The sequence below is a fragment of the Stegastes partitus genome, unplaced genomic scaffold (genome assembly GCF_000690725.1).
Source record: "Stegastes partitus isolate 25-593 unplaced genomic scaffold, Stegastes_partitus-1.0.2 Scaffold566, whole genome shotgun sequence".
In the NCBI taxonomy this organism is placed as follows: Eukaryota; Metazoa; Chordata; class Actinopteri; family Pomacentridae; genus Stegastes; species Stegastes partitus.
This window is the reverse complement of record NW_007578297.1, coordinates 337,625-350,409: the sequence shown is the minus strand read 5'-3', so window position 1 is coordinate 350,409 and position 12,785 is coordinate 337,625. Positions and strand designations below refer to the sequence as shown.

Below are 12,785 nucleotides of genomic sequence, written 5' to 3'. Positions count from 1 at the left end.
TTAACAAATCTCAGCTAATGCAAATACTATAAAGGTAAACCTAAGTTTCAAACAGACTCCCACACACTGTCTAACTTGCAGAAGTACTTTGATTTGTGATGCTTTAGTGCTAAACTTTCATCAGGCAAAGGGTTTGTTACAAAGAGAAGCCATCTTAAACTGAAAGTGGTCTCACTCTTTAACTTCCAACTACAATTTACTATTGTTCCCCAAATGCCTCACCTGCTGGCTGTTGTAGATACTAACTAGCTGGCAGAGGAGCCTCTAGTCTCCACACAGTTACTGCAGTGCAGCAACTCAAACAGGTTTGTAACCAAAAATGACTTTGAAAAGAGTGAAATAAGGTATTCTAATGTCAGACTTTTAATTTGGACTTTATTAAGGTGCAGAAAAATGTTGAAAATTAAGAAAAATGCAGAGAAGTTATTGTTGTTTGGCTTATTTAAAATGAATAAACTCTAATCCAGATATGAAAGATTTGCTCAGACTCCTGTTAATACGTGTAAAGTGGTAAAAAAATGAAAATAACCCACAAGCTGAAATATCGCTTTAAGAAATTAGGGGCCACATTCTTCACACCTATTTCCTCTGACTGCTGATGGACTGGGGGGCCCTGAGGAGCCCACGCACTTCTCCCCTGTTTCCCACTGTTAAGAGAGCTGCAGAGTTTGGGGCCCTCGGGCCTAACACTGTCTCCATTATGCTTAACCATTTCCAGCCCCACCTCAGCCCTGCAAACAGCCCGGGGGTCCATAAACGCAGGGGGTCGCAGGAGAAAAGTCCTTCCACTTCCAATCCTATTTTCTAGGCCAGACTCAGGAAATCAGTCACTCCGCTGAGCTGGGTGGATGGTATTTGACCCTCCTCTTCTCTGGAGGGCCAAAAGCATTGTTCTCACTGTGTTTTGTGCTCGGGATGAGTGCAGTTTAATCCTAACTTCCCTGTGGCGCTGACCTGCTGCTCCCAGCCGAGTTTCCCACTATAACACAAAACAAGACAAACTCCCCTGCAAGCTGAGACCTCGCTGGCTGCTTTATCCAAACGCCTCCAGGGGCAGAGCCATGGCTGTTGTGGGCACTCGGTGCTTAACCCGATACTCCGCTCAAAATCAAAAGTAAGCACTGCTGAGGAACGTTGGCATCGGACTCTCTCTCTCGCTTGAGTTTTGGATAATAAAAGTATCAAGTGATATCATCTCCGCTCTCAGGCCTTTGGCAAAACACAGCATGCGAAGGAGACAGAGACGAATGAGGGGAGTGCAAAGGAGATGCTGTGGACAGAAAGAAGAGGTGGGAAGCTGAGAAATGAAGAAGCGTGTTGCTATTGTCAGACCGGTTTCGGGGGGGGGAGTAACGTGAGATGTGTAGGTGCTTTCACTCGCAGACAAAGAGATGAGTGTTGAAGAGTCATGCGCCTCTTATGAAAACCTCACAAAAACCTGTCCATGTCAGATTATAGCACTGCAGCATCCTGCAGACACAATAGGAGAAATCTGTCTGAATTAGAGCTGACGTGGGAGGATATATAAAAACTGTCATGTCTCATATACACAGAATAAATGAGCTTTGGATAACAGCTGAGAAGATAAAGACAGACACAAAAAGGTCCAGATTGAAATAACACTGTTTGAACTCATCAATTTAAATGTGAAACTTGAGCATATTCACTTTTCTGTGTTTAACCCTCTGAACCCCAAAACCCACCAGGGGGTTTGAAAGGCATGTTATCTTTTAAAAAATGTTAAAATTACACGACTTGTCAGAGCCAAAAACTATAAATACAGAAAGAATCCCAATGATCTTTGACTTTATCATGTGGGACTTTTACTTTGTCGGGAAATCTATACAAAACTAATCTTAAGCTAATCAAATCTAGGCTTTAAATTGGGATCACAATCACTTACTTCTTACTTTTTTTTTAAATTGTAAAAACAAAACAAAAAAAAGCTGCATGTACGAACCATATTCTGCAAAAACCAAAAATTCTGCGCTTCTCAGATCAACTGTGAAGCCATTAGTGACTTATCTGTGACCGACAGTAACATGATGAAATTCAGGGACTTTTCAGATGAATTGCAGGCTGTGTTTCAGCAGATAGGAGATATGTATAGAAACAAATCAAAATTGTAAGTAGAAAATATCTACAGCATATGGTCCAGTATTGGTAACACCTGTGGGCAACTGGAAAATTGTTCTAGCCATGGTTGTGCTGTTTCCATAGAGGTGCAGGACTTTATACTGCAGTGAAAAATGAAAAAAAAATTAACAGGAGCAGAAAATGTCCAGACACTGCTTGGGATTCAGAGGGTTAATATAGGGCATAAAGACAAAGGAGGCTCAGTCAAAAACAAGAATGAGATAACAGGAAGTGAGCCGCTGACATGAAGTCTCTCTATTTTAGGAGCAAAGTGACAGACCATTTTTCTGTTTATTATGTTAGTGGGGGCTTTCCACTTTGACATGACCTTCACAGGTGGTCCCTGCTCAATATCTGTCATTCCATTGTTTTCCTCCATATTGGAAAAACATGGCCACCCCCTCCTGCCCCAACACCCCCAACATCCCCAACTTCCTCCTTCACTCTGACAAATATACGGGACAGATTTCAAGAGTCAGACAATGAAAACACAGAATGAACTTGAAGCTGCTGAAGATGCTGTTTCATCTTTAGGGTTCAAGGTTCAGAGCAGTGATATGATGATAGAAAAGTTCTAAAGCAGTGGTTCCCCAACCAAGCAGCCAGTCATGATCTGAAGGGTCACACGATTATTCACAATGTAGTAAAGGGGAAAAAAATCATTGTCGTCTAATGACAATAAATTGTCACAGAGGTTATAAAGTTCTAATGCTGCATATTAATTTAAACGGATATTGATTCAGTTTGGTTTGGACTTTTTCCTATGCACGGCTCCTGTCAAATGACAGACCTAATGAACTGGCACCTGAACATAAGCCACAATAGAACATTTTGCTTTAAGTTTTGTTGTGAACTCCTGGATATTTTATTTCCACAGGTGATGCAAATCGTCCAAATAAATAAACCTGACAATGACAAAATATTCTTTGGCTAACTCACAGACATGTCCAACCTGTGTTTAGAGGCTATGTGTTAACATAACTTTGTGCTGATGTGTCTAAAACCAAAGCTGGTTTTACATTTTTAGTGTTTATGTTAAAAAGTAATGACTGAAAAAAAAGTTTGTGTAAGTAGATTGCAAGAAGTAGATTTAGAATGAAGGGTTTCAGGGTGTTTGAAGGTGTTGGGTAACACCTGCCCGGAACAATGAGACCATGGGAACAGCTTCCATTTCCACCCGTAACAAAAAGAAGGCAGGAACCCCAATAATATCATCACAAGAATAGCAGGAAACTACATTTCTGTTTGTTTTGTTTTGCTGCAGAAGCAAAGCTTCACATGTCAGTGGGCTACAGACTGTAGGTGAAATTAAAGGACATGTGACGAGACACAAAAACACAAACCTTCTGTGTGGAATCCGGCTGTGGGTGAATCTCGTCGGTTAAATCCAGGTGATGCAAGAGTCCTCGCTCAGCTCCTCGCAACCTGCAGAGATCACAGCAACGATGAGTCCAAATTACAAAAACACACCATCTCCAGAGGGCAACAGTTCAGTCATTGTTGGCTCCCCAACAATAACAAGCATCCTTTTCTCATTGCTCATTGGTATTTTCCATCTAAAGCGGAGACTGAGGAGCAGCTGCACCTGGAGGAACCTTTAAACTGTTTCACATGTTCATAAAAAAGAGCGAAGAGACGCTGATGTCTGCATCCCTCATTTGGGTCCCGGTGGCACAGTTGCATAATGTCGAGTACAAAAAACACATTGTAAGTGGGATAAGTCATAAGCTCTGTGCGTAAGGTGTAAATAACCACAATCTAGTTTCCCACATCCTAATTTTGTCTCTGACATCAGCACAGGCCTGCTGGTTAATAACCAACCAACATGGAAAACTTTAAACTAGCTTCAGTGAATCTTTCCCCACATATTCCTTTACGACTTTCTGCCACAAAATAGTGGCTTTTCCCAAAAATTAAAGTTGCACTCCTCAACATATACTAATAATGGATCAAATGACTTCACATAATCTGACAGATATCACTCAAAAGACGTGTTTTTATATAACTGTGAACTGAATTTGAAGTGAACTTTTGAATGTTGCCAAAAATTTAAAAAAAAAAAAAATTGGCTTGTTTCCATTAATTGCTTTGGAGGAAATCAACTTGGCTGCTTAATGTTGTCAGAAGATGGCGCTATAGGCTGCAATAGTTGTAATAAACAGAGTAGAAAAAGACAGAAACAAAACGGCTTGTTTGCCAACTGCTTTAAATCCTCGAAGAAAACGAAACAAGAGAAACTTTGTCCATGTCTACGACAGAAAAAATATAGTAATATAGGAAAATAAAGTCTTTTCAGTTATTATTTTAATGTCTTCCGGTATCAAACATGTTTCATGTTGTCCAGAGACAAAGATAACAAAAGAAACAGCTGATTAGTCATGTGAGTTAGAAGAAGAGTCATTTTCCAAAAAGTCGAAAACCTCGTCACCTTACAAGATTTGTTTCTTTTTTTCTTGGACCGTTTTTGTTAACTTTTTAATATCTGACACTGGAAAATGTATATAAAAAGCACAACATGGAAACACAGTGCCAGATCTGTATTCAATCATCATCCGACTCTCGTTTTCCTCTCAGCTCTATGGAACGTTTTAGCGCCTTTCAGTTCATCGATTTGGTTTTACACCTTGCATCTTTCCTTGTTCTCGTTCTGTATTGATTCTACATTTCCTACAACAGAATCTGGCTTTGCTCAGCAAAAATGCTCATAAATCCACTGTATGCTACCTGTGCAACGGCAAGCAACAAAAATTAGCAGTTTTTTTGTGTTCCAGACACAAGATGTGCCTCTCTAGAACCTCTTGTTGGTGAGTTTTGGGTTGTGGTTGGTACTTCTGAGGAACCCCAAAGAAACTGCTGTGTGGGTTTTAATTTCTAAAAGTATGACAACAACATCAACAACAAGTATAATTTCTCACATCTGGATGATTTGTTTTCCAGATGTGGTAGCCAGCCTCTACTTTAAACTGCATAACAACATTCTGAGTAGAAACACTACCGCAAATACTAAATCATTACAATTGATCCCTGTAGCAAGAAAGCAATCACCACTTTAGAGCAAACAAATTAAAACTCAATAGCACCACTGACGGTCATCAAACATGTCCCCGCTGTCAGCAGCAGACTCAGGTTACTCTTCCCCTCACATGCTAATGGGACCCGCACGTCCGTTAGGCAGCAGATAATTAACTAATGGCCGACTCTCTTCCCTTTCACTCGGCTCTGTTGAGGCCTTTTAGTGGATATTGTCCAGAGAGTGCAAGTCAATAGTTGGACTTAACAGGATCAAACAGAAACGCTAACACAGGATGAATGGTTACCAAACATAGACTGGGATATGTTAGGTAGAAGCTGAAGATTTAAGCAGATCGAAGCATGACGTGTGATGATGGAGGACACTGTTTCTGAGGTGACATTTGACTGACAGGGTACTTCATCTACCAGTGATCCAGAGAGGGGCCTCAGGGGCCACTCAGTGCTGCTTAGGAGATTCCAAGCTGGTGAAACCCCCCAAATTCTTTAAGCTCCACTGCCGGCAAATTAGTCATTCACTCACACCTTCTTACATGATCTTTCTGACACTGCTGCTTTCTGCAACAAAACAACAGCTGAAGTGACGTCCCCAAGTGGAGAGCACAAACTTAAATCAACACAATTGCTGTGAAATGTTTGTGTGAGGGCAATCATGACAACAGGGTTAATGGCAAGTTCCTTGATTAAATATTTATCTGCTCCCCACAGTGTTAAAGTCAAAAGGATGAGCAGCCACCACCGGTGTCGCTCAATATTATTCATTAGGAAATAATAGTATAGTAACAACAAAAGGATCCATTCAGTCCCAGAGCAGTCCAATGAGTTCTCTTTCAGTTAAAACACAAAAGCACAAAACCTGAAGAAGAGGCATTTGGGAGACTTCTGAAATAAATGAAGGATGCCAAATTAGATGCTTGTACTGTAAAAAATGTATTAATACTGCCATTTGTATGACTGCTATGTATGAGACCAGTTCAGTAAAGGGTCACATGTAAATTGTGTTAGTAAAAGTTGACCTGAAGGATGCAAAATGAATTACAGTCTGAGCTGAAAATAAAGTTGAATCATGTCGTTGTTTTTCCACAGTCCCTCAGCGAGAAGTCAACTGCCGTTGCAACAAAAGAAAACACGAGCAGTGGCCAAAAAATGTGGTTGAAGTTTGACACCCTCTCAGTACAACAGACTCGCTTTGCTTTAGATATGATACTAAATGAAATAATTCTCCATTCAATAGTGGATCTGAAAATATTCTGATTCAATAAAATGCTGATAAACAGCAGGTGTGGACAAAAAGTCCTTGAGGTTTGTCGTAGCACCAACTGAGTGCTTTGTTTTCGTGTAACGCAATGCTTTACTAAAGAAATATGATGAAATCAAATAAGATGTGTGGAAAAACAGGCAGCATGTTGCCACAAAGACTTACAATAAAGGTCAAGATAACACACAGTTCACACAGCAGCTTTGAATCCGATCACAGTGACTGCTCTGCCCTGATAAATCAATGACTTTCCACTGAAATACTACATTTTTAGCAATTGAGACTCAGCACTGATTTCACATTTGCTGTGATTTGGTTTGACTGTTTGTCAGTGATTTTTGATAAATTCTGAATCAAGGTATGGTGGACGAAAACCAGAAGCTCCACTTTACAAATAAGATCCATGGAAGTAGTATTAAGAAAGATAAGAGAAGTTACAGAGCTGTATTATGTGAATGAAGATCGTTACAGTAATAGTAGACCGTGTTTACCACCAGCAGATTGATGTTCTGGGTTCTGTTTTGTCCTCAGGAGAACCTCCACCGTGTAAATCCATGTTGGGCTTTTTCCAAATTGCCACAGCTGAGGGGATTTTCCCCCAAATGCTACAATCCCACTACTATTTTTGCCCTCTAAAGTGATGCCAAAAAAATGCCCCAACACGCATTAAACTTGGGAATACCTCTGAGCTGAGGTGCCGGTATTTGGAGCTCAGCTGTTGAACCTTTCCACAGCTGGGGGCAGCCCTGTTATGTGGAGACTGTAGGCATGTTCACTGCAGCCAGATCCACCACAAAAGGGTCTTTCTTATAGTATTTAAGGGCTTTGGGAACAGGGGAGCTGGAAGGAAGCGACGCATGTGGGTTGCCATCATTCCGTGGAATAGTTTTAGGAACTGCTTTTACCCGCTTTTTTGCAGAGAGTTCGAAGGGAGAAGGTTCGTTTGTTAAATGAGCATCAGGGCTCACTTACGATCATGTTTGTTAATCTCTGCAAATAAAGGTGTACAATTATATGGTTTTAAAGGCTGTTGTGTTCCAGACTGTTTGTTGGCTGTGAGCAGTGACTGAGTTTTCCGCTGGTTACTTGTTCCGGTTACACACAAACTTACAGATAATTTTATCTTTGTCCAAGACTGGAATAATCATGCACGTAACTTTACAACCTCGATCGACAAACATTTTATGTCATGAAAGGTGAGAATTTTCTGCTGTTTATGGACATACATTTGGATAATTTTTGGACAAAACAAAACATTCATGACTATCTAGGACATCATAAAAGTAAGAATTTGCTTCTTTTCATGGATTTACAATAAAGAAAACCAACATTTGGGTGTTTTGGACAATTTTGGGGGCAAAACAAGACATTTTAAGAGCCTATCCTTTGCTCAAGCACAATGTAAATGTAAGAAATTTAATGCTTTCAGTAGACTTACATAAAAAAAAAAGAATATCTTGGGGTTTTAGATGATTCTTAAGCGATAACAAAACACTATCTTATGCTTTACAATACTGTAATTGTGAAGGCCATTTTTGAAGGTTTCCAGATATTTTACAGACAGATCATTTGAGAAATGATTTAGCAGATTAATCAATAATGCAAATAATCAGAAGCTTGCTGCACTCCTTCTTCAGCAGCGCTAGTTGTTTCCCCTTGTTTCAAGTCATGATGCTAAGCTAAGCTAATACCCTGTCTTATCTAGTGCGAGCGTAGGTTTGTTCTTCTAATCCAAATCTCTGCAAGAAACTAATTTGAGCTACTTTTCCGGGATGCTGAACTAGTCCTTTAAGCGTTTCTGTAGATGCACTTGCAAGTCGGCGTTTAATCTAAATTACAGGTTCGTCTGTCAACTCTGTGACACATCAATGCTGTATCTGGCAGGGAGGAACGAGACGGAGAATCAGACGCATCTTTCCCCCGCCGTCGGCATCTGTTTCATATTTATTCCCCCCATCCTCTCTTCTCCTCTTCACTCTCTGGGTCTGTGGGCAGTAATGAGAGGCATGTGAGGCTGAGCGGAGAGCATTCTCATTAAAATAACCAGCGCGGGAGCCCCGTCCCTCGGGCTAACATAACCAGCACAGGTGTCAGGAAGCAGCCAGCGCCCAGCCTCGCTCACCCTCGTAACTCTAATCGCTGTAATGCATTGCTTCTGCAGAGCCATTAGAAGCAATAGGAGGGAAAAAAGTCAAATATTTATAGACTGCCGAAGATCAGTCGCTAAAACTGATTTTTTTGTGACTGAAAGCTGCGACTCACCTGTCTGATGTGAAAGGTCAAACACAGCGTGTTGCTACAAAGTGTGTGTGAACAGTGAAAACTGTATTTGCAATTGTTAACTGAGTGGGAACATCTGTTTCTGGAGAAACACAATACATATTGTCAGCGTAAGCCGGGTTATATAAGCCCCATATCTGAAGACTAGAAGTGAATGGGCATTGCAGCTGCTGTCTATTCATACAATACAAAACAGACTTGACCAACAATGACCTCATCATTGTGCTGCCTGTGTGTGTGTGTGTGTGTGTGTGTGTCACTGGAACATTTTTATACGACCAGCAAACTGTTGCTGCATCAGCACCACAAAAACCGCTCAGTGGCAGCACAGTGGATTCAGTATCGTGCATGTGGGACAAGAGGACTCAGACTTTTCACTACTGTTAAATCAAACACAAGCGGTAGCTGATAATGAGACTCCACTCGGTCATGTAAAACGTATTGGAATGTACAAAGGAAGGGTAAAAATGCGACTCAGGATAAACAAAAGCAATTATTGTTGTTGGGAATAATAAGCGTTGCCTGTTCCTGCTCAGCTGGGCAGCTGTGTTACATTTACCACACATTATTTTAGGAGCCAGCGCTGAGACAGAGGGGCTTTGAAAGCTTTGCCAGGAGCTCTTCAAAGAGATGAGGAAAAAACCGTCGGGGTTCTGGTGCCTGGGCAGCTTCCGCTTCAGGTTTGGGTGCGAGTTCTGCACACTGACGGCAACGCGAGACAGAAACAACAGAAACAATGCTGTTTAATTTCCACAGAGTCTCATATTGGTAAATGTCCAATAGACCTGATGCACCTTAATGACTTTTGCACATATGTGTCTTAAAATAATAACAAAGCCACATTTGTCATTTTGATTCTTAACTATTTCTAAAATGATGGCTCACTGATTTGAGACAGTTATAGACAAAAGCAGATTTCAATATTTGTAACGTTTTGGCAGCTGAAAAGACAACTGTTGCTTAGTAAGCCCCTTTCAGACACAAAGTTCCAATAATCTGAATTCAATTTCAGGAAACTTTTCCACAAAGTCATAACAGCAATCTTAAAAAGGTCTTAGGTTGGACCTAACACACTGCACGGAGCATGTGCTTGGAGTTGGATCAGATAGCTAATAAAGTAACATTTTCTCCATAAACTTGTTGAAAACACATCACTGGATGACATTTTAATATGTCTTGCTGACTTGTTTTAATAGTTTTCTGCAAATTCTTTTGAGTTTTCATCTCAAATATTTATTTAATGGTATCATGTTCAAAGACAAGTGCTGAGGCTAACATGTGTCAGGAAAAATGCTCCTCCTAAGGAGCTGATGATCCCTGTAGAAGACATAAATAAATATCCAAATCATGATATGGACAAGTGCAATGTCCTAATCACAGGAACGGCATTTTTGTTTTTTGAGTTAAAGTGTGTCAAAACATACCATCACTGATAAAGCACTGTGGTGCTGCAGAGATGCTCCGGCCTACAAATCCTATTCTCACGACATAAGGGGACACAACACTGTTTGGCATAGAATGAAGCAAAATCACACTTTCATTTTTACATTTTTCTTTCTTAAGCGGAAAGGAAATGCAAGAATTACCATTCCCTGGAAAACTGTAGCTGATATTCCAACGTCTGTCATAATAATTGCAGCATGATTTTTCTTTTGTATATTGTTCAGCCCTCATTAAAGTGCTAGTCTTAAGCAAAGCTTTCTTTGATGTGATCCGTGAACCTATAAACTAATGTTAGTTCATAAAAAGTGCATGGATTTAAAGTGTTGCTCAGTTAATACGACAGATAGTAAGGTGGTTACATTGATGTTGACAGTGTTTACAGTTCTGTGCTTTCTGAAAAACAGACACTAAGATAAGATCATTTATCATTTATTGCCAGAATTCCTTAACATGATTATCTGGACATGGAAATGGATCCTTTTCAGTGACGTCACACCGCTCACGTCTAGCTCCATCTCCTCAGTTATCCTCTAATTCCCCCTGACACAAACACACACCCTCGTCCACCTCCACACAAAACACTTAACACTGCAGCACAAGCTGAACCATTAAAGTAAAGTAAAAACACAAGGTGTGCTTTACTCCCTCGGGCGCACGCTGATTACACACTCTGCACTAATGCAATGATTATCTACACTCTATCCAATTTCCTCACGTGTGTGTGTGTGTTACTTCATGTGTGCATGCATGTGTACATGTATGTGTGTGTGTGCGTCCTGCCTGTAAACCTCAGACCGCACACACAGATGACATCACCTCAGTGATTAGCTGGAAGTAAAACATAACAGTTGGCTGCAGCTGCATCACTCAGCGAGTGTAATTCATATCAAAGGATGAGAAACAACAACAGGTTATAAAATTATAACTCAGAGTTTATGTATGTGTGCTGTCTTTGTTCAGATGTGGTGAAGTCATCACCGAGGGCTCTCTTTATGACAAAAGACAGGTGTATTAAGTGCGGTCTTAATGTGGATAGGGGGTAATTTCTACAGATTGGACGTGAGCCAAGTCGCTCCCAGACATGATGACAGACATAATGGGCGAAGGACTTTCACATGAGTTCATGCACACACATTCATTCACTCCCCTCCTCCTCCTCACCACCGTTTATGCGCTGCAGCCTGGCTCATGTCCGCCAAATTGTGTTATCATGTCTGAAAGACAAAGCGCCATCATCTCTTGTGCCTCTGAGCCTGCGGTGATAAAGATTCCCGCTCGGTGTCACAGACCGTCGGCCGCCAGGAATCTGACAGCTCTACACTAACTAAAGGCCATAACGGCTTCTTTAACGTGACCAACCGTCCTGAGAAGAGGATAAGATCAAGTAAGTGTTTACATGATCCAGTTAAGTGCACGTCTGCCCTTAAAATGTTTGAGTTGTGTCGACACTAAAACAGTTTCACTTGAGACGCTGTTGAGTGAATTTTCAGACAGTTCAGATAGTTTTTAACACCCTGATGAAAATTATTTTATTAGGTAAAAATTGCCAAAACTGCATCATTTATCAGAGCATGAAACTGTAAAAACAGAAAGTACTGTTATATTTTCAACATTTCCTGAACTAATCATGTGTGACGTGCCATTCTGTCGGAAAACCAAACTTGAGCTGTAAACTAACATTTCATCAAAATCCCTTTATTCTACATGTCTATTAAAACTTCAAAAACCTAACCAGATTCTGTGATAAACTAAAAAACTCGACTCAGCCGAAACCAACAGTCACATGACAAAAATTCTGGGATTATTCGGCTGAACTGCAGGCTGTGTTTCAGCAAAGCAGAGAGGCAACTAGTATTTAAAACAAAGTTTAAGAGTTAAATATTGATAGAAAGAAGAGAGAAAAGCTGACAGAAGAATGGATGGTCAGAGGCAGCTATCTGAAAGGCGGTACCCGTCAGACTGAGCGATCTCTGGAGCAGCTAGTCTGGATGTCAGAGGGTAGTCAGGGTGGAGGACGTCTGCCCTGGGGGATGGATCACAGATGTTTGGCCCAGCTCAGATCTAGTTTACTGAGAGAGAAAAGCCTTACCTTTTCTTCTCTTTACTCTCCTTCTGTTAAACATCTCCTTCACTATTTATCTCTCTGAACTTTGTTTCTTTTATGCCTCGTCAACTCTTATTAAATCCCTCTATGATTCACTTTTCTCAGGCCTGTGTTTACTCTCCTCATGCAGAGAGCGACAGCATAATCCCTGCTGTCTTCAGATGGCAAATACCACTTAGCTGTGGAGGGCCGTCCCAAATGACAAGAGCAAACACCGAAATGCCTCATTCCCTGCATTCTTTTTGTTTTCTCTAAAGCAAATATGCGTGCTTTGTAAAGGCTTTGGAGTCAAAGCAGTGGTCAATTAAAGACAAAACTGAGTGCAGACCTGTAACTGCAGCAAATCATTGTTGCAAAGATGCTTTTTCTAGCAAACATGAATTCAGTTCAGACGGTGGAGAGGTGAGAGGGAGCTGACTCTGATCTGAACCCGTGTCGGTGTTTATTTAACCGGAGCCATGTCGCTGCTGATTATACCTGAGATTGAATCAGACAGGATGCGTCTGATGACAAGCTGGTGGCCGGAAAAACTAG

General features: G+C 40.9%; 1 protein-coding gene across 1 annotated transcript in view; it reads right to left on the bottom strand.

The window, feature by feature from the left end:
• Positions 1–12,785, bottom strand: part of lhfpl2a (LHFPL tetraspan subfamily member 2a) — a 49,131-nt gene that overhangs the window by 25,140 nt on the left and 11,206 nt on the right. The window contains exon 2 of the mRNA XM_008288583.1: positions 3,480–3,561. The gene's annotated coding sequence lies outside the window, so the exon portion shown is untranslated. The remainder of the gene's footprint in view (positions 1–3,479; positions 3,562–12,785) is intronic.